The sequence below is a fragment of the Trachymyrmex cornetzi genome, unplaced genomic scaffold (assembly GCF_001594075.2).
Source record: "Trachymyrmex cornetzi isolate Tcor2-1 unplaced genomic scaffold, Tcor1.1 scaffold90, whole genome shotgun sequence".
Classification (NCBI taxonomy): domain Eukaryota; kingdom Metazoa; phylum Arthropoda; class Insecta; order Hymenoptera; family Formicidae; genus Trachymyrmex; species Trachymyrmex cornetzi.
In genome coordinates, this window is record NW_017300245.1 from 391861 (window position 1) to 412818 (window position 20958).

Genomic DNA, 20958 nt, shown 5'->3' on the forward strand with positions numbered 1-20958 from the left:
TATCTCGTAAATTCTCGCACTATTTGTACAAGGTCTGTTTTGTGTGACTGAACTAGTGTACATTAGTGCTTGCTCTGTTTGCACTGACTCCAAACCTAATGCAACCAGTTCAGTGAACTCGTACACTGAGTTCTGTTATACTGGAACAAAAAACAACGTCGTTGACGCCATTTTGGGACCAGAAACCGCTTTAATGTACACTTTTTGAACTAGTGCAACCAATGCAAAAACAGAAAACAAACCTCATATATTTAATCAGATTTCAGTATCTTATACAATTTGTTCTATATCTGACTCTAAAGTTAATTACGTGATATTACACGATTATAATACTACAATACTACATCAATAGATATCTGGTATTTATTAGCAATTCTATAAATGTAAATAATATCATTATTATACATGCAATAACCATCGTATCTTTAGTTATCCTGTGTGAAACGATAATTTACAACGTGTATAAATAGTTGATTAATAATTCCATAAATTACTAATTCTATGAAACAATTAATATCTTGCTGTATAATATCCATCGCATTTGTTTACGTTTTTTTTTGTATTCTCATAAAAAAAGTTTATATGAAAAATTGAAACAATAAAGTAATATAGCTATCATACCTAAAAATAAATCGAAACCGGTTTTAAAAACTGTCCTCCAAACGAGCGGGTAATGACAAATGCACTTGAAACGCATAGCGTGATCGAATTTGCAACGCTGATAGTCGCCGAATGTAATAACAAAAACTCGATCGCGCAATAGCGAAGCAATTTAGCAAGCGCGATATTTCCGTATTAATTCTAGGGATATTAATCAACAAATTCCATTAAAGCCGTGCGAGATAACTCCTGTCAAATCGTATAATGTCGGACGGGACATTCGTAGATTACTATTAATATAACGTCGCGCAAAATGGAGGGGTGTATTTTAATCCTTTTAATCAGGTAGTGGGATGCAATGGCTTAATTATACCCGAGCGTTATCGCGTACGAATGAGCTGGAAACCCTTTATGAGATCGCACTCTTTTTTTTTTACGCTTTTACGGCGAAACGAATTTAGCGACTACCATATCGCGTGCGATGCACAAACGCAAGTCGGATTTTATACGGAAGTAGTGAAAAAATCTTATTAATTTTAGTCGTATTAAATGCTTCGATGAAATACGTGTCGCTTTGTGATTGCATTGAACGCGTAAGTAAGATATTAGCTGATGAAAAAATCAGTACATCTATTTTACGCATTTGACGTAATGTAGGTATAGCTATATACATATACGCTGGCTTATATGCATCGTACCGTTCACGTAGAAAAATTGAAATATGATGCGACTGCACTGGTAATTTCACGGTGGCCTGCGTTTCGTACTATCGCGCGCGGGTACCTGTACGGCGAATGACCATGGGCAAGCAAGCGATAGCGTGGCATTTAAATGACATTTAACAGACCTTGTTATGGCTCTCTATTTCACGGACCAATCTTGTACACCGCGCCGCCGTAACAACACCCCGTGACACCCCTGCCGAAATCGAACAAGTGTGACTTCGAGGCGTATCGATATAGCGTATCAGAACGTGCACTTCACAAGTTCTCGGATTATTTTCCGGAATTTACCGTGGCGTCAGTAAGAACTAAAGTTTACTAAAGTATGAAACTCGCACACACGTCACGTCCAATAGATTAATGGCCGCAGCACAGACTTTTGCATAACGCATAACGCATAGTGCATAAGCGAATCAACTAATCAGAAGCTTTCCTTTCCTCTCATTCTATGGAAAAGAAGAATTTCGATTGGTTGATTCCCTTATGCACTATGCATTATGCGTTATGCTTGTAAGAGTCTGTGCTGCGGCCATTAGTGTCAAACATATCTAATTCAAGAAATAGAAGATTGAGAGCCATGGCACATAGAAAAACGTAAGCGCAAGTAAATCGGTCACAATAAAGACTATATAACGTAAGGCAATAACATATTGATTATGTTTTACAGTTTAGGTTTTTTTGTGTATATAGCCTTAAATTCGTACAAAACGATGAACGAGCGAGAAGTTTGACGATCGCGCCGATGAGATAACGTGAATGATGTTACAAAATAATTTCGATACAAACGCTGTCACGGCGATTTGTTAAATGGATCGCAAAAAGCTTAGTTTACCGTACGCTGATGACGGAGAATGATGGGAACGTGACTAGAATTCAATTAAATCAAATGGACCAGGGATGGGCCGAGCTGTCCCCCCTCTTGAACGAGTGACGATTATACAACAGTTATCTCTTTTCATGCCTCGCATAGCGACCCCTTTCAAGCTAAATTGCCATAGGCATATGTTGCTCGATGACCTAAAGTTTTAATGCCCGAATCAGTGAGCGCGCAGGATTTAATAGATGGCCAAAGCCACCCCCGCAGCCATTGCACTTTACGGTAAAACCGGGGCCTTTGAAATGTCGCGCGTGCCACGCATCGAACGTTATTCGCAATTTATCGCTTCGCTCGAAACAAAGAGACCGCTCATCTCTCGTCAGAATTTCTTGTATATTTTTATTATGAACTTGTGCATTACATTACCCCGAAGTGGATGTTCCGCCTCATGCAATTAATTTGCCAAATGTAAAAAATACGCAAAATATGGAAATGTTGGTCGAATAATAATATATAGCTAGCGGAGAATTTGAAGTTAACTCACAACTTTTTTAGGAAAAGCATAAATAAATTAAAAGAAAATTTTATTTTCAAAATCAACCAAACTACGCAATATCATAAATTATCATAATAGCAGATATTATTAAACGAGGATTGAAATTAGAACGTGCATAAATATTCACTCGAATAAATATTACAATTTTTAATTAGCAAAATATATTTAATATATATATATATTTTTTTAAGAAAAATATTCTTTAAATCAATAAATTTGTCAGATTTTGAGAACTTCCACTCTTTGCGAGAAATAGGGGAAACCAAGGTACCATCGATTATTTAACATAATCTAGAATGTTTAAATTAATACTACTGGTACAATACGACTGTACTTAGTTGCCTATATTCTTATCTAGGTAGCAGTGATCTAATTCCATTGTATCGAAAATTCGTGGTGCAATAGTAACTTTTTAACCGCGTAAAAAGTTTTAATATTATTTTGGTAGTAAGATACATGTATGAAGATAAGGTGCAGGTTTATGCACATCTTTTCTCAACTTACTATGTTACAAGTAATAATCTAACATTTATTTTTTATAGTTTTCTATTAAATGTATAATTAAATGTATAATTGGCGTATTACAGATCATACATTAAATATTCATACACGGAGAGAATTTTTTTTTTAATTTACCCTGAAAATATGGTGATTGTGGTACAATACAATATTTTGAAGATTTTTACCATGCACTTCAGTAAAATTGATCAAACTTATTTTATACTTTATTGTAGCTTTATTAATAAATGAAAGAGATTTATATTAAAATTCTTCGAAATACAATGTTATCTCACGACTGTCATATTTTCAGGGTAAATTCTAAGAAAAAATTCTCTCCGTGTAATGAAACGGGACAATACAGAAAATATATGTACTAAAAAGGTAGTTTACACTTCTAAGTAATTAATTTTATTTTATCGTAATAAATTTTTTATCTTATATTAATAGTTATTTCTCATTTGTGTTTTTATAACTTTCTATTTTAATATTTAATAATTCTTAGTTGTAATTATATTTTATTGTATTAGTGACTATGATAAGAATGTGCAAGTTAATTGAAAATACTTTTCAACTTTCGTCACCGTTATTTCTTGCATAATCTTACTATTCTGTGTGTGTGACTTATGATACCCCGGGTATGGGAAACCATGGGTTATTTCTTTAAAAATATATTTTTATTTTTTTCTTAAAAACTAATAAATATTTACTAAATTTACTTATTAAATTTTAAAATATGCATTATGCTTTAATTATTAAAAAAAAATGATATAAAAATTTTTATATTTAGATGCACTTTTAAGAGTTTGAATTTTTGTGACTCATGGTGCCCCGGTCTCCCCTACATTGTTGTGTATGTTTAACTATAAATTTTATTTATCTATAAACAAAATTCTCTCAGTGTATGCGTAACATAAATATAAAGCAACGTTAGAAAAACAAACCTAAGAATTTGTTCATTACTTCAAATCCGTATACTGACTTTGTAAAATCTTCACTAAAGCGTGCGATCGATACTAACAATAAGCCACCGGTCGCAATACAACCGTGCAATGGTCGGGAATCATTCGTTCGCGAATTCCGTGTCTCGAAGGAGTTGGGAGCTCGCTGTCGATTCGCATGTCGGATTACCAGCCGCGTCGCGCAATTTTCAACAACATAATGCCAATATACATTTGCATCCCATAGTAGGCCACGGCTTTGCAGTACCGCGGTTTCATGCCCCGAAGCCGTCGCCCGTTGTAGCTATATTTACGCACACATGACACACGAACGTGAAAGCACTATTCCCGCGCGAATGAATGATACGTGCGTAATCGGGCTGTGGCAAGTGCAAAGGCTATTTCATCTCTGTTTGTATCGATCGTCGCGTGCGGGCGAAAATGAAATAATTTAACGATCTATTCGGTCTTATTTCTATCATCGTGAAAATATTTCATCCTTCGAATAAAAAGTAATTCTTTATTCAATCTTTTTATCGAAAAATCTATGCTTATATAATAGAATTTGATTGCACATATTTCGTTAAACAAAATTTACGTAAAGTTTGTACACTTTTTTAATCCTCTGCAAACCAGGTGGAAAATCAATATGGATCATATGTGGATATATCTCATATCCTATGCTGTACTTTATCATAAATATACTATAATTTAATATGATTAGTAACAACGTAATTTCCAGTTGCACGAAACCGGCAACATGCGCGCGGTACGTTTTAAGAAGTTATAGAAATTCATTTTGTTGGAGTATGTCACACCCCACCTGGTTCACGGAAGATTAACTGTATCTACGTTTCGTGTCTTGTGTAAAAAATTGCTAAATTCGAGACATTAATGGACCATGTATACCGATCGATTCTCTTCTTTTGGTGAGTTATACATCCAGTTTGAAAAGTTGCCAATAAAAGGCATAGCGAGGCGCGAGAATTCGTTCGGCCTCTATGCCGCAGTTTGTATGTAAATGCATACGTTACAATATATATGCACGTTTTATATCCCCAATGGCGATTCGACTTGTACACGCGATTTTAAAATGCACGACACTTGTCGCATGCGATGATATTAAATATTTACGACAATAATTAGTTAGTACAATTTAGCTTTATCTCAGCATTGTAGTATCAGCGCCGCGATACAAATTCATAATTAAACTCGACGTCGCTAATGATACGACATGTTCTTTCGGTCTTTCCATTCTCGAATTCTCATAAAATTTCACTGTCGTAAACGAATACTTTAATAAAAAGGATAAAAGACAATTTATGTCTAAGAGGTCTCATTTCTCGACCGCGTGCTTTGTATATAAGTTTTACTAGAACGCGCACACGCATAAATTCATGGAAAAACGATTAGAATTGTTGGTGTGAGCTTTATTGCACTATGGGATTTACTGCCATCGATCGGAAAGATAGGGACAGCAGCATCGGAAAATGGCACGATTTTTCGCTTTTCTCGAAGCAGACGCTTCCAACAAACTTCGATAGAGTGATGCCACGAAATCTAACATCATGTGCCAGTGAGAAAAACTGAGAAAATTTTATATACAAAGTTTTTCGTAAACACATTCTCAGAATTTAAGATTTCATGACAAACAGCTATAGAATACTCATCAGCAATTTTAATGTGAAATGTTCATCTATATAATGAACTGTCACGTTAATCGCAAAGTTATTATAGGAAATATTCACTTTTGAAATTTGTTGCTCAAATATCATCTGTTAGTAGTTTCTAATATACGAAGCCAGCTTGGAGCGCACAAGCAGATCAGGCAAATTGAAGGATGCAAAATGATGAAAGGAAGGTAAAAGGATTGAATACGATGAAATTGCGAGAGGTCTTGTTCGATTTGAGAACCAAGGATCATACGTGCAGTTCATCATAGCAGTTCGTATGCTGGAGGTTGTGTAATATCAGCATAAGGGATTTCGAAGTCACGTCATTACGATGCATACTGATTACAGGAACGCATTAGCATGCGTGTATATCGACGAATCGCGCATGCAGGCGATACATACTAATCTACAGTTTCTCATTAGTCAGAAAGCTGTCTTAGCGACATAATAATTCGATCCGATTGACTTCTCCTTACGTGACCGTTTAGTACACGATAAGTAGTAATTGACTAATTCCTGTGTTTCCGAAAATGTTAATCCTAAGACAGATCCTTTCGAGTCTCTGTTGTAGTAATATTCCAATAACACAGTCATAAATTAGGAATAGAAGCATATTAATAAAATAAAATATTGCACTGCACTTTCTCTCTCTCTCTCTCTCTCTCTCTCTCTCTCTCCCCCCCCCCCCCCCCCACTCGAAGCATTTTGCTCACTTTCTTGACAATTGAAAGACGTACGCTTTTGAAGATAAAAGAGAATTGAGATTTCCCTTTTAAAGAACAATCCAATTTAATCTAGTAATCCAGCTGGAAGAGAAAGAGAGAAAGCAGAAGAAGATTAAGCAATAAAGTCTTGCCGAGATTCGAACGCCAAAAAATTGCATTTCTGTTGGCCATTAAAAGATGCGCGTGCTCTGATCGATACGTAACTTTCATGGGATATCCAATCTCGTACGTGCAAATCGTATCAAGCATGTTGGACTTCTCTAAAGAAAGCGATCCTTCTAAACTGTAACGGTGCTGGTAAAAGAAACTCGATCTCCCGTACATGCATCGAGTACATGCGCCGAGTACATACTCGTATAGTTTCATAGGGGAGATGTGCTCACGTGACCATCGAGGAATATGATACCACGTACATAGGATACCCTGGAGAAAATACTCGACAGCATAACACTTCAAGAAATTATTCAATTTTATCTGATGCCGAAAGATCTTTTATTAGAGTTCAATTATGGATCCGTTCAATTTTATATTAAAAAATCGTTATGTCTACGGCTTATATTAAATATACAAGTAGCAAACGTTCTTGAAGCATTTTCTGATAGATATTTTATCCATCAATTCGTTTTAATAGTTAATTTGATAGTCATATCCTTGTAAGCACTAATTTTTAAATAAACTTTACATGAATTCATATACAAAAATTAATTTAACAAAAAGAATATAATTAAAATACTGCTTCTCATATACATATATATGTATATATAATTAATCATATGATTCTTTAGAAAAAATTATAATTCAAAAATTTTTAATGTTTTATGGAAAAAATAGATAAGGCATATGCTTAATTACACAATAAACAAAATGTATCATTAAAGTTTAATTCTTAACAATTCTGTTGCAAATATCGTGAATGAATTAAAATGCATGCATACGCATCGCAACCAGCATCCATGCAACGCGGACAATATGCAAGTTCTTAGTCATGATGAAGTGTCAGACTATAGTCACAGTATACGAAGCATTTTCGGAGAATCCAATTTTCCAAGATTCTTAGCACCTTAACCCGGTATTATCTCTTAAGCGCGCTTGCTCCATAATCGCCTTGGCTAGGACAGGACACGAACGCTTAGTAAACACACCTATTTTGTAGCCGTAAATCGCCGACGTAAATGGCGACGAGACATGCTAGATCTCAGCGAAACATCGAGGATATTCTTTCCATGTAATCACATATCTGCGGTTTTCACACGAGAGGTAATATCAGTGGTTGTTTGAAAATATATTATGTAAAACTGAAATGATTGATTTTACAAATCATTATCGGAAATAACACGCTCAACCGAGTCGGGATGATGATGCGTAACATTATACGAGTAGCTCCATTAAAATTGATAAGGGAGGGAGAGAGAGAGAGAGAGAGCTTGCGACTGTGTGTGTATGTATATATAATGTTTCAATAAATATACATAAATAGCATTAATCACGTCGCACGTTCTCGTAATGAGAAATATTATATAAATGTGCGCGAAGCACATCGTATTTATTAAAATTCGCGTTAAAATATTATAGCATAGCACCGCGAAATTTTAATCATCTCCCAATATACTGTGTAAAAACATGAGAAGATGTTTCGCGTAAAAACTGAGACATCCATGCACGCAGATAAGAGCAGGTCGTCGGGGCTCCCGATTTACGCTAAAACCACCAGCTGTAATCAGGGGGTTGGTTGCTAAGTTATTACATTGTTTGCTCAAAAGCTCCAATATCTTCCCTTCGCTCTTATCTTCTCTGCTCGTCTTTCACTTGAGGCGAATTCGCTTAACGATATAAAGCAAAATATTAATCTCTCTTTAATCCCTGATATAAATCATACTTTACATGGCTTTTCCAAAAAGTTATTTTAAACTTTTAATATTATCTGATCTAAAAATCTGTTATTAATTATTATCGATATTGTAATTAAACGATAAATAATAAAAAGAAATACATTACGTATTAAATTATTACATACATGTTTGAAAAACTCGATGGATAGATTTAGTAAAGAATAATTATGTTATATTCTTTTTTTGTACATTTATAGTTGTCTCTGAAAATGTATAATATTGTAATCCAACATTTCCATCAAACCACATGCTGCATATAAAGAATACATTATTCCAACGGTCGAACTTAATTGAAACTTCAATACTGAATCCATATATAATAGTGTCATCTAACTTCATCTATAATCTACAATGAAGTTTAAAGCTATTCCCAAACCCGTTTGCAATTCCAAATTGTAGAATCTGCCATCGGACTCTCGATGCAAACGATCGAACTGTAATAATTGTTTGGAGATGCAGCGACCTGCCATCTCTCCACGAGCGCTGACCGTGCAAGGGAATTTGTGATTTCGGTTCAACTACCATTCGTCGAACATAATCTTTATTGTTCCGTATGCTGTCAATGCGAGTTTCCAGCGAATCCCGAATATTACAGGCCATTCTATGCGAGCTCAATTATATGTAAATATTTTGTTGTATTGGCGACACACACACACACACACACACAACATGTAACGACACAACGTTCTCGTCTCCGATCTCTGAATGAAAATTCCCACTGTGGAATTCTCGGAATCTGATCGAGGATGTATCGATTGATGCTGAATCGGAACATTCTAATTTCACGTGGACGTAAAAATTTAGGTCGCAGACCCGCGAGAAACGCATGTCCTACAAATGCATACTCGGGACAATCTTCTCTTACCTTCGACTTTAATGACAATGCGCGCGGACGATGCCAACGTTTCTCACTTTGAGAAAAGGTATTACAGTCTCCCCAGTCTCCGTCCTTTCATTCTTTCTCCCTCTCATCGTGAGTAAGCTTTTTCGTCGGTTTTTCTTGTCACCGCAAAACCGCGACAAACACGGATAGTGAGAACGGCCGTCGAAAAGAGCACTTTTATTTCACAGAATTTCACATATTTTCTATCCTAAGAAGGATATTTCGCAGCAATTAAACAGATATTTTAAACAAATTGTTTAATGAATTTATATCCAACTACGTAGTTTTAGTAAAAAGTAGTTTTTCAATGTTTCATACACATTAACATAAACTACAGACACAATTTCTACGAAGATAAAACGCACAAAGGTAAAATATTATTCTGAAATTAAACAAAGATAAAATATTATTCATTCATATTGTTATCCTTTGACTTCAAAAGAATTTTTATCCGCATACATGAGACTTTTGAAACGTCTTCGCTTGGCTAACGTGTGCAAATCGCTGAGGCGATTAATGGACGATGTGAAAAATATCGCGAGCTTTTAAGAGCGCATAATCTTCGTGGCTGAACTATTACACATACGATATCTGGTACATAGCAAAGCCAAAGTATAATCTTTCTTCGGGTAAGCGTGATATCGTAAACGCACGACGTATAAAGCGTATTGCCCGGCTGGGTTACATAATGTGCGAACGTAAATAGAGGCATAATTCAAAATTGCATAAGACGGCAAGTTACGATCCTATAACTCCTGCAGTGAAGTGATTGCATCCCGCCGATACGCGTTCGTCCCGATAAATATCTGAAAGTTGTACCGTAAGTTCGTCACTGACGTCGTTTCTCCTTTATGTAGCTTCTATCACGATCCGGTGTGCTCCGCACCCTGCCGCACTTCGGCATCGATTTTTCGCGCGCGACTTTCGGTCCTTTTAGAGATCGTGCCATGCCGTGCCATGTTGTATCGTGACTAAAAATGTACCGAATTAATATCACCCGTCAATCTCCATAACCCTGGGACATGCCGCAGTACATCGGAAATAGTACGTCCTCTTTCAAAAGCTTCCGAAACACCCTGACAATATATTCACAGCGGCACAAATTTACAATGGCAGCGTCATTTTTGTATAATAATTCGACAATGATACTACACGACGTACACCTCTGTGAAAGCTTTTGTGACAATACAAAATTTATACGTGTCACAATTTACAATGTCAATTCGCGTTTTGGCAATCAATCCTATGCTCTATAATTTACTTAATTGTCACGCGCAATACCTTTTCCTGTAAGTAATTAGTCAATCCATAAAAACACATTAATGTAGGTGAAAAGCTTCTGAAATACATATATACATATATATTGTATAACTAAATTGGATATTTATACTTTGGCTTTTATCGAAACTTGTTGAAAATTAAAGCATGTAATTATTAAAATTTTAGCTGTGACAAAGTAGATTTTTAATCGGCTAATCTTAAATATTTCTCAGCAGACATCCTGTATATCATGTGAATAAAGTAATGACACCTATATATCTGTATCTTTCTGGATTTTCCACTTTATCGTGAAACAGGCGATACCAGATGGGACCATTTGAATCGAACATGACGAAAGAGTTGTCATTCTTTTTCGTTTACACTAAAAATGCACTCTCTGCGGATACTGCAAGAAATAATACGTCATCGAAAGAATCGAGACACATCGTTAACAGTAACAGGCGATGGTAGGTCGCCGATGCGATGTATTGTTCGTTTCGGAGAGAAAATCATGTAACGAGTTAACGTCCATTCCCTGTGGTATACCTGAAAAATAAACTAGGCCGTACTATCCACCTGCTTGTCAAAACTTTCTCATGGGTGAGTTTTGCCGAATAGTACACAAACGCTGCGCAACCTGTCGAAGCGAATTATACGGCCGCGAATATGCACGAATAATCGTGGAGGCGTGGTAGATAACAGCGAAAGGGCGCGTCGTTCGTGAAACGTGTGCGCCGATTAAGCTCTTTGAGTCTTGGCTAGAAATTATGTAGTGTCCCACAAAGTCCTTATAATAGTAAAACTTTATTCTCTCTAACGAACTCGGTGAGGTAATTTTCTCTCGGGAAAATTTGATCGGAAGTCGTTTTTTATACAGCTTTTCAATGTTCGAATTCAAATATTTTCGTAAGAAAAACTTGTAATCTGCTTTAATTAAGGTTCCATTAAAATTCATTTGAGATTAAATGGAGAGCAATATTTTGCTTTTCTCATTTGCAATCCTGAAACAGTCCTTAATTCGCGAAATTTCGTACATTTCAAATCGCTTACATTATGAAAATTAAAGTTTAACTTAATTAATTCGCAGATGAAAGGAAACAGAAAGGAAGGAAACGCAAAACGCATTGTGCATATGTTATAACGCCGATGAATTAGGGAAAATTGGGTTGTTATCTCTGATAGTTTTGACAGAGCAATCGTGCCGTTGTTACGTTGTGGTACTGATGCTCAAAATACTCGATGGTGAAATTAACCACGTCGACCATGTTAAACAAAACTGGCTGTACACAAAGTAACCTCGCACAACAAACGGAACATCATTTAACGACAAAGACGAAATTATTGTGGGGGCCCGTGTCCCGACATCAAAATTACGCTCGCGGTTAGCTATCGACGTTCCGATCAAAGGATATATTTGGTAAATAAGTACAACGTTCGTGTGTATTTAAAGAAGAGTGATCGCTGATAATACACGACGCACGCCGATCACGAACGCGGCATAAATTTAACGTGCGACACTACCGCGGAATAATTTGTGGAAAATGTGCTGTAGTCGACGCGAATAAACTGATGATGACTGCAAAATATCGCGGTGACGGCTGGTGAAAACTCGATGACTCGTCTCGGCTTTCATTCTTTCGCATACACGCGAATAAATCAGGCGCAGTAAACAGCCAAGATTCAATTAAAAGATAAAGCGTATGAGCTACCGTTAGGTACATAACGCGCCTCGCTCGCGTTTCAATCGATACAGATACACAAAGTTGCAGCATCACGCGCGTTAAAACTCTTATCGCGTGCACGAAATTGTCGAGAGAGTCGAAAAAAAGTTGATAAAGATAATTATCGGACGTTGCGCACGCGATTCCGATCCCTGATATGATACGTGACAATGACTGATCGCATTTTCTGCTATAAATATAAATTAAATTATTTATCGATCATCTTGAATAATAATATAAGATGACAAATACTTTTGCGGCTAGAAAATTATAGGGATAAGTCCATATGACAATAGCAGCTTCGTTAAGATCCAAGTGTTTTCGTACTTATCTTCAACTTTCCTCTGTCTTTTCTTGAGCTTTATCGAAAGAAAACACCGTGGAGCACCCGCGCACGCTCAGAATGGCAAAGAGAAAAATGATAAAGTTTTACTGACCCGACAGTAATTATACTCTTTCAGAATTATTTTCTAGTCGACGAACCGCAGTAGACTTTCCGGAGATTATAATTCCTCAACGCGGACTTTATGCATTTTCATGGAAACGTTGCGTCGTATGCATTCTTACGTATATACATATATCTCTTTGTAGCCTTACATCGTCTATTTTAACGTCTGTTTATCTTAATGATATATTGCTTCTTTTATATTACTGTATTGTTTGCTTTTATTTATTTATTGCATTTCATGGAAATCATTATCTCCTGCATTAACACATAATCTTTCCAATACTTTGATTGATGCAATTTATCTAATCACATAATGAATGCATAAACGTTGTAATAAAAATATTATTAATGCAGTATATAATCGACTTTTGTTGTAATTACGCACGTAACTAATGAACAATTTAGCATTTCTGTTGCACGCGAAGGAAATGTATACCAATAATTGAAACAATATTTATGTGTGCAATCAGCAATGGTGGCGAATAATTAATAAAGATGCAAAGAATCTAATAATTAAAGCGTTATAAAACCTTCATGTAAATAGCGAAATATTTCATCATGGCAATACTATAATTATATATTGATAACATTATTAATTACACGTAATAACGAGATAATACCAAACTCATTTGTTTAAGATTTCAAGTCGATAGGTTTTATATAAAAATGTAATGAATATTATATTACAATAAGCTCGAGAGAGAATATAGTAGGTATATTACGTTAAAATAACCTAAATAAGTATTTTAATTCAAATATTTTCAGAAAAAAATTTTCTCGTAATTATTTAATTTATATAACCATGTACTTTATAACATAATGTACATCGAAACTTTTATGTCTCAATTACAAGATAATTTTTATACTAATATAATGACTGTAATTAATGTAATTATTAATGATATATTGTATAACATAATTGTCCATTATTACGAGTACAATAGTTAGTTATTTTGTTGGCTTAATATGTTATCAGTTATACACGGATACGTTTAATCACCGCCTTATCTTTCCAGTAAATATAGGCATCTTGAGACACGAGTACTTTTGAACATATATAATCATGCTATACTATTCTTTATCTTTATATCATCTTAGGCTAAGTGATCAAAGTTCGTGATATTATTCTTAGTTGTTATCGTATAATTACTCCACAAAATCATGTTTGCTTTACCATATCACATCTAAAATCGAAGAAATATTTCCAGACAAAAATACTTTTAGTAGTGAAAACAATATTGAAGATAGACAAGATAACAAGATAAATTACTGCGCTATTATTGAGCAGCTACATACTGACATGGCCGTGAATCGAATCAAGAACGACTTTGATTACGACCTAAAAAATATTTCTCTTCTACATTTATTGTAAAATCAAAACAATTTTTCATTGTCGATTCTTGCGACATAAAGGAATAAAATTGAAATTATTTAATTAGTTTCACTAGCGTTCAAGACACACATACGTTATTGTGTTCATATTATATATTTGTACCGCTTTCAGTTGTATCCCGTCCATATATTTGACAACGCGATCGCCCTGCGGGCCATGACACTGACGACACCCAGTGCCAATAACGTGCTTTTAAGCGGGTTAAGGCAATTTGCATCGGAGTGACCATGCGCACGTGAAATAGGTCGCTCTGCCATCCGTCCACGAAACCTGGTGATTTTTTACGAGAACAAGTTCGTCGGCCGCGAGCGGTTAGCGTTTGCATACAAACCATGGGCGGAGGCTGGAAATATCCTAGAACCTAGTTCGACTTGAAACTTCATGAATATGTGAAAGTACTTGTACGCCGGCGCTATATGTAGGCTCATGAAAGTTTTAATCAGACGCGTGACACTTGATATCGGGCCGCACGTTGCCGAAAGACCTTTGGTACCTAGTTGGCTGTTTAATGTTTAATCTACTTAAGCGATAGTGAGACAAAGCGACGGCAACAAAGCGATACACGATAAACTTTATTCTGTCAATCGAATAAAACTGTAACTGCGGGTCTGTCCATATCGATTGAATCTAATTTAATTATTAAACGCAATTGTTGACAAAGTCCGTTGGTGGATCGAACGGTTGAGTCGGCTATTGTCCTTCTCCGTGATTGCAATATTAATACGTCAGAATATGTTAGTTATACGAAATCCAGCGTTGTATTATACGAAATAAGGGGTAGCGATTGATTTCAGTTAAATCTAAGTCCAACCTAGTTTCATTAATTGCCAAGAAGACGCAAACAAGTATTTCTGATTTATATTAATGTAGTTAGATGTAAGTCAGAGAATAAGATAAGATTTCGTACGTATAGATACTAACTAATTTTTACGTTGCAATATACGTACTTAAATTCATAATGCCAAATTACAATTAATTTAAATTATTTGTAACCATTTTTTTATTACTTGAATTATTTGGAATTTCATTTTTATCAATCGCTACTGCTGCTTGTTGTTAATTTACTACTAAAATAATGGAGTTAAACAATTTAACTAAAAAAATATATTATATTAAATTTAACTCAAATTTAGTTTATTATTTATTAAGGACATACATTATTGTGAGCGTTGTTTATTTTGAAATTATTCAGAGATGGATCGATACCTATTTGCATTGACACACAAAAGTTAAAAATAACATTATTTAACTCGAGAGATTATTATCATCACTTGATGTTTAACAGTGCAGATCTTATTAAGAGCTAACAGAACTTTTTATTTCAAAGAATTATCAAAATTAGTTACAATCAGAAAATTGACTCGATCATGATTTCTTGTTTAACTGCGTCAATTGTGAGATAGTAACTCGTAAGAATGGGAGAAAGAAAAAGGAATTGTAAGGCTGTCGCTGAAGGTACTGCGATCTCTCTCCCGTCTCTTACTGACAAATCGGGGAGATAGGTTACCCACCGAGGGAAATGGAAGGGAAAGCTTTTGGAAGAATTACGAGAGGCGAACGATGTCGCGGACAGAGACACGCCGTGTCGATATCTCTTGTACCCGAGATAAGAATGTCCTCCGTCGAGCGCGCACGGAGCACGAATGAAAATGAATCGGTCGCGGGAAAATCCATGTATGCAGAGACGAGTCTGCCCTAATGAGAGGCATTCGCGAATAAAAACGTCTTCGAAAACATTCAAACGTCTGAGATGGATTTATTACACGCTTACACGTCTTGAGATTAAATTGTATGCTTCTAGTTTGAATTAAGTAGAGTAATATCACTATAAGATAATATCACTTTGAAAAGATCTTATAATTTACTGGGACCTGTCGAGCTCTTCTGCGTTCATCTAACGACTTGATTTTTCTTAACAAGTGAGAGAGAGAGAGAGAGAGAGAGAGAAAACGAGTGAAGAAGAATTTTTCATTGCGGATTTTTTATCTCGGAATGAAGTTCTTCGACTGAAAAAAAAAGAGATAAAAATATTAAATCCAGTGCACGGGATAATCAGGATGTGTCGCAAGATATTCGCAAGCGGATTCGTACTTTGAAGATGACACTTTTTACAGAAACGTTTTTCGCGTCTGTGCGAGGCGTTATTCTCGACGAGGGCGAAATGAAATTTTGTCGGTTCGAAAAGCGCGAGTGGAACAACGTTCCTGGTGACAGAAGTTTTAAGCTTGGTGGAGGAACAAGTGAAAATGTCTGAGACGCCCGGAAGTTCCGCGGCAAGTTATGGCAGCTTTTTTCCGCAGTGGACGTCAACGCGGAGAGAGGCGGTTTATTACTATCTCTGGCGTTCCCAGACGAATTTCAGCCGGGAGAAGGAACAGGTGGAGGACGAAGAATAATGCTCTCTTCGTGGGTAGCTGTACCTCCTTGTGCCGCCAATTCGCGAAGATTGAATTGTCTGCCCGACAGAGTGACTTGTCGTTACGCGGCTTACACCGGCGACGAGCTTGCGACTTCCACCTGCGCGATGAAAAATCTTGGCAGCGCTGCACGTTCAGCAAAGCGGCCGTAACAAAAGAGACATGTCAGGACTTAGCTTCGTAGGACCTAGCTTCGTAGCTTGCTTGGATGTAATTTTTTAGTAATAAGTTCAAAAATGTCAGTAATCTGCTAAAAAATGGACGTGGTAATACGACAAATCAGCATTAAAAAAACAATAAATTTTTATTTTATTGTGTTAATTTAGTTTTCTCTTCTTAATATGTATCTTTTCCTGTAATTATTTATCGATAAAAACTGTAAACTTTGAAAGAAACTCATTTGTTAGTGCCAAAGCTTTACGAGTGTGACGCACTAGTTACATTTTATTTCTCCAATAAGACTGATTTATCTACAAATAATTATTTATTGGAAAGCGAAGGAGATTGCGCACTTGGTTTTTACCGGAATATATAGAGTTAACAGATATAATTGTCGAGTGAAAACTAATTAGCGAAAACTATTCTCAGGACCTGAAGAAGACAGAAAAAAAGAGGAGCGAAGAAAAGCCATCGATCGTCAGGGAACAGTGTACACAGAGGATATTGGAGCGCGCTAGTAACCATCAGCAGAGGATACGAGGAATACTCGAGACATTCGGGCGCCAGTAGCGAAGCAATTTTTTGATAGGATCAGTCGACTCGCGTTGGGTTCGCCCACTGTTTCTTCGTTTTACTCGCGCCCGGTAAGAGATATGAAACATCGAAAATGAACTGAGGTCTCTCTTTTCATCAACGAGAAGACTATTGGGGATTTTCTCGCATTGCAACTAACAAAGCAGACATACGGGAGCTACAGAGTCTTTGCACTTTCCTTCATTTACGGATTCTTTGAACAATTTAAAATCTAGTTCTTCTTAACGAAAATTTCATTTGATCCCCTCTTTCTCCTTAACGAAAATTTCATTTGATCTCCTCTTTCTAATTCACAACTCTAACTTTTATAACATTTAATTTCAACTTTAAATACTATTAAAATTAACTGCATTGAAAATCGAAAAAGAATTAAATTTTTACGATAATCGGTAGCTCAACTATAAATAATTAATTGTAGGAGAACTACTAAATTTCTATTAGACTTTATTACTTTTTACATAATATAATGTCTTGACTTTTGTTGAAACCAAATCTCTCAATTAATTTATTCAACCAATGCATGAGAGTATCTATAAATAATCAGAAACACCATCTTTAAATCGTGTGACGTCTTTTCTTAAAAAAGCGTCACATCATCATACCTCTGATCATCGGTTCGTATTAAAGTGAAAATGATTTTGCGCTGACTCCCACAGCTCTTTTTTCACATTTTTATCTGAAATTTGAGGAGTCCTTTCACTTATTATTGTTTGTAAATGATTTTTATCGTGTAACAAATACGAGTCGATGACCGCAAGGCGCTTTTTTTGTTAAAATGCGAAAATACGAGCGGTTAAGGATGATTTGAGGGCACGCGAGCTATTCTCCTACGTTCACTCTAATGGTAAATCCTTTGCTCGTCCTTTAAGAGATTGCTTGTAATAAGCGGCAATTTCTTTTTTCTTGTAGTTGTTTTCTGCTCAAGCAAGAAAAAACAGTTCAAAGTTATATTACATTTGTCGCCCCAATGAGATATGTACTATATATAATAAATTGATAGATCATTTTTTCCAACACTATCACTCATGAAATAACCATAATCGAATGAATTAATTATCAAAATTGATAAATAGAATTGTCCAATAACTAATAATAATTTAATAGTTATTGCTTTTAATAATTTATAAATTACTATTAAATATTCAGTACTTTGTATGATTGTGAAATAATTATTTGTGCAGGCTAGTAAGTGTACACAAGAAATACGTACACAAGAAATTAGTATCTGTAGTTATTCAAAAAGATTTATTTTATATACGGATTAAAGAATATACCATAAAGTGCAGTACTATTAACAAGTATAGTTTAAATTAAAAGAGAAAAGAAAAAGAGCTCATAAACGATTTCTCAAAAATGAGATTTTGAGTCTTTTTTTGGTCAGAAAGGTTTAATGTCAGCTTCCCTCCGGGCTCGATAAAAACCTCGACAAAATAAAATACAGGGGAGTCGTGTAGCCGGAGCGACGCGTAAAAAGCGATGTAGCCAGTATTACAGAGGCATTAGAGCCAATCCAGATCTCTGCGATGGACGAGCGACAAAATACGTCGGATATTTTCAACACGAAAAGCGCCCAGGTCAAAGTATCGCGAATACCAGACGAAGCTTACGCTTTCGCTCTCGCGCTGAATTACATTCCGATCGCTTCGCTTGGTGGTGCAACGCTGCGCTTGTGCATCCGCTTATTGTATAGGGTGTCAAAAGTATTCGACGCTTGAGGCAGTTTGCATCCTCTACGAAGCAACAGCGTCAATCACTTTCGGAAACAATCATTCTTGTGAGCGTAAAAGGCCAACAATGATGTATATAAATATTTTATCGCTAAATATATATTTCTATTATATATATATATATGTATGTATATTATTACCGTATATTAATTCTTCTCTTAGCTTTTTTCTCTTACTATTAAGAAACATAAAATAAAACTGTTAATTGGAATGAGAAGAGAGAGAATAATTTTTTCATTTTTTTAACATAACGTGTAATAATCATATATGAAATTACTATAACCAAATATTACTTTAGAAATTCCTTGCATCACTTTTGTTCACAATAGTATAAAGTTCCAGAGATTTGTATCATAGTTTGCTAATTTTCCATATTGATAGTAGTCTTAGATATTATCTCATGCTATATTCTGGATGATAAATATACAGTGTTTTATCGGAATTATTTCTGTGTTGCTATTTCCTTTGTTCCTCCGAAATGTTTTAACTTTAGGAAAAAATTGGTAGCTCCGGCAAAGTGCCTTACATTCATTGGCACTTAATGCGCTCTCGTGCATATTGAAAACCGAGGGAAAACTCGGCGTGGCCTAATATCGGTCGCGTGCAAGGTAATAGCGGTGAATATAGTATTGTGGAACAGAAACTCCTTCGACGTACGGAAGGCAAAAGCGTACTGACTTGCACGCGAGGAGAGAGTCTTGTTTCATGAGTTCACCGAACCGATTGTGAGGGAAACTTTTGGAGTTTTCTAAAGAATAAGAGTAGTCCGTATTGTAAGTAAATTAAATATGCAAAGAGAATTTAGACGCGGTGCGGCAAATAAATAAAGATGCATTCTTAAATTGAATATAAAGGTACTCTCTAAATTTCTTGGAGTAAAATCTCGCTCCAAAAAAGTTAAAATGCTGCCACTATTGAAATAGTGAAAAATTTGTATACTGTTAAAAATGTCATGAAATTTATATATTTTTAAGTTACATACATTAAATTCAATTTTATGACACTAAATTAAATTTAATGTATTTGCGACTGAAAAGTATATATTTGTGTACATGAAATTTAGTGTACTTTTCATAAAATTTTACAAAGTTTAGTTTTATATTTTTTATTAAATTTTATGTAGATTTACATAAAATTTAACATAAGTAAACGTTAAATTTAAGTTACTTCATTTTCATTGACATTAAATATTTTTAATGTATCTACTTGAAATTTGCTTCCATTATATGTAACAGAAGCAAATTTCTTTTATTTTATCAGTGTACTCTTGAATAAGAGTAGCAGATCTTCCCTTTTTTTTTGGAGTGAGATTCAAAAAAGAGTAAAAATCTGCCATTCTTATTCAAGAATACAAATTTTTCACTCTTTTTCAATAGTGGCAGTATTTTAACTCTTTTGGAGTGAGATTTAATTTCAAGAAATTTAGAGAACAGTAATAATAAATCATGAACAAATACTTACGACAAATATGATCGAGCATAACAATCTATTTTCCTTTGCTGTACCGAGAGATAGAATCAGAAAATGGAAGTAACTCGTTACTTGTGTAACGAAGTTACAGTTACAAGCTACTTTTTTGATAACTTTACTGGTAACTGCTTACATTTTTTTAGTAACTGTAACGGTAACGCAGTTACATTTTTTGGAAACGGTAACGAATTTTAAAGTTACTTTTATCGTTATTTTGCACACGAATGGATACGGTTCGATTGAATACAAGCTACTCATAGCGCTTGAGTCTAGAAAGCCCTTAGGCATCCGTCCGCTATAATTGGTGGTCGTAGATTTCAAAAATGTAACGGAAAAATAACGAAAAATTACTTTCTCAAGTAACAGTATTTGTAACAAATTATTTTTAAAAATCGGTAACTAGTAACGGTAACTGTAACTTGTTATTTTTAAAAAGTAACTTTCCATTCCCTGGATATATATATA

General features: G+C 35.2%; 1 protein-coding gene across 8 annotated transcripts in view; it reads right to left on the bottom strand.

Moving 5' to 3' along the window:
- Window positions 1-20958, bottom strand: part of LOC108769422 (tyrosine-protein phosphatase Lar-like) — a 328651-nt gene that overhangs the window by 176457 nt on the left and 131236 nt on the right. The window contains exon 1 of one of the 8 annotated variants that reach the window (XM_018520403.1): window positions 15473-15504. The exons of 6 other annotated variants lie outside the window; for them this stretch is intronic. The gene's annotated coding sequence lies outside the window, so the exon portion shown is untranslated. Of the gene's footprint in view, window positions 1-11110; window positions 11514-15472; window positions 15505-20958 lie in introns of those variants that run through there. One more of the 8 variants, XM_018520405.1, reaches the window with a different exon arrangement.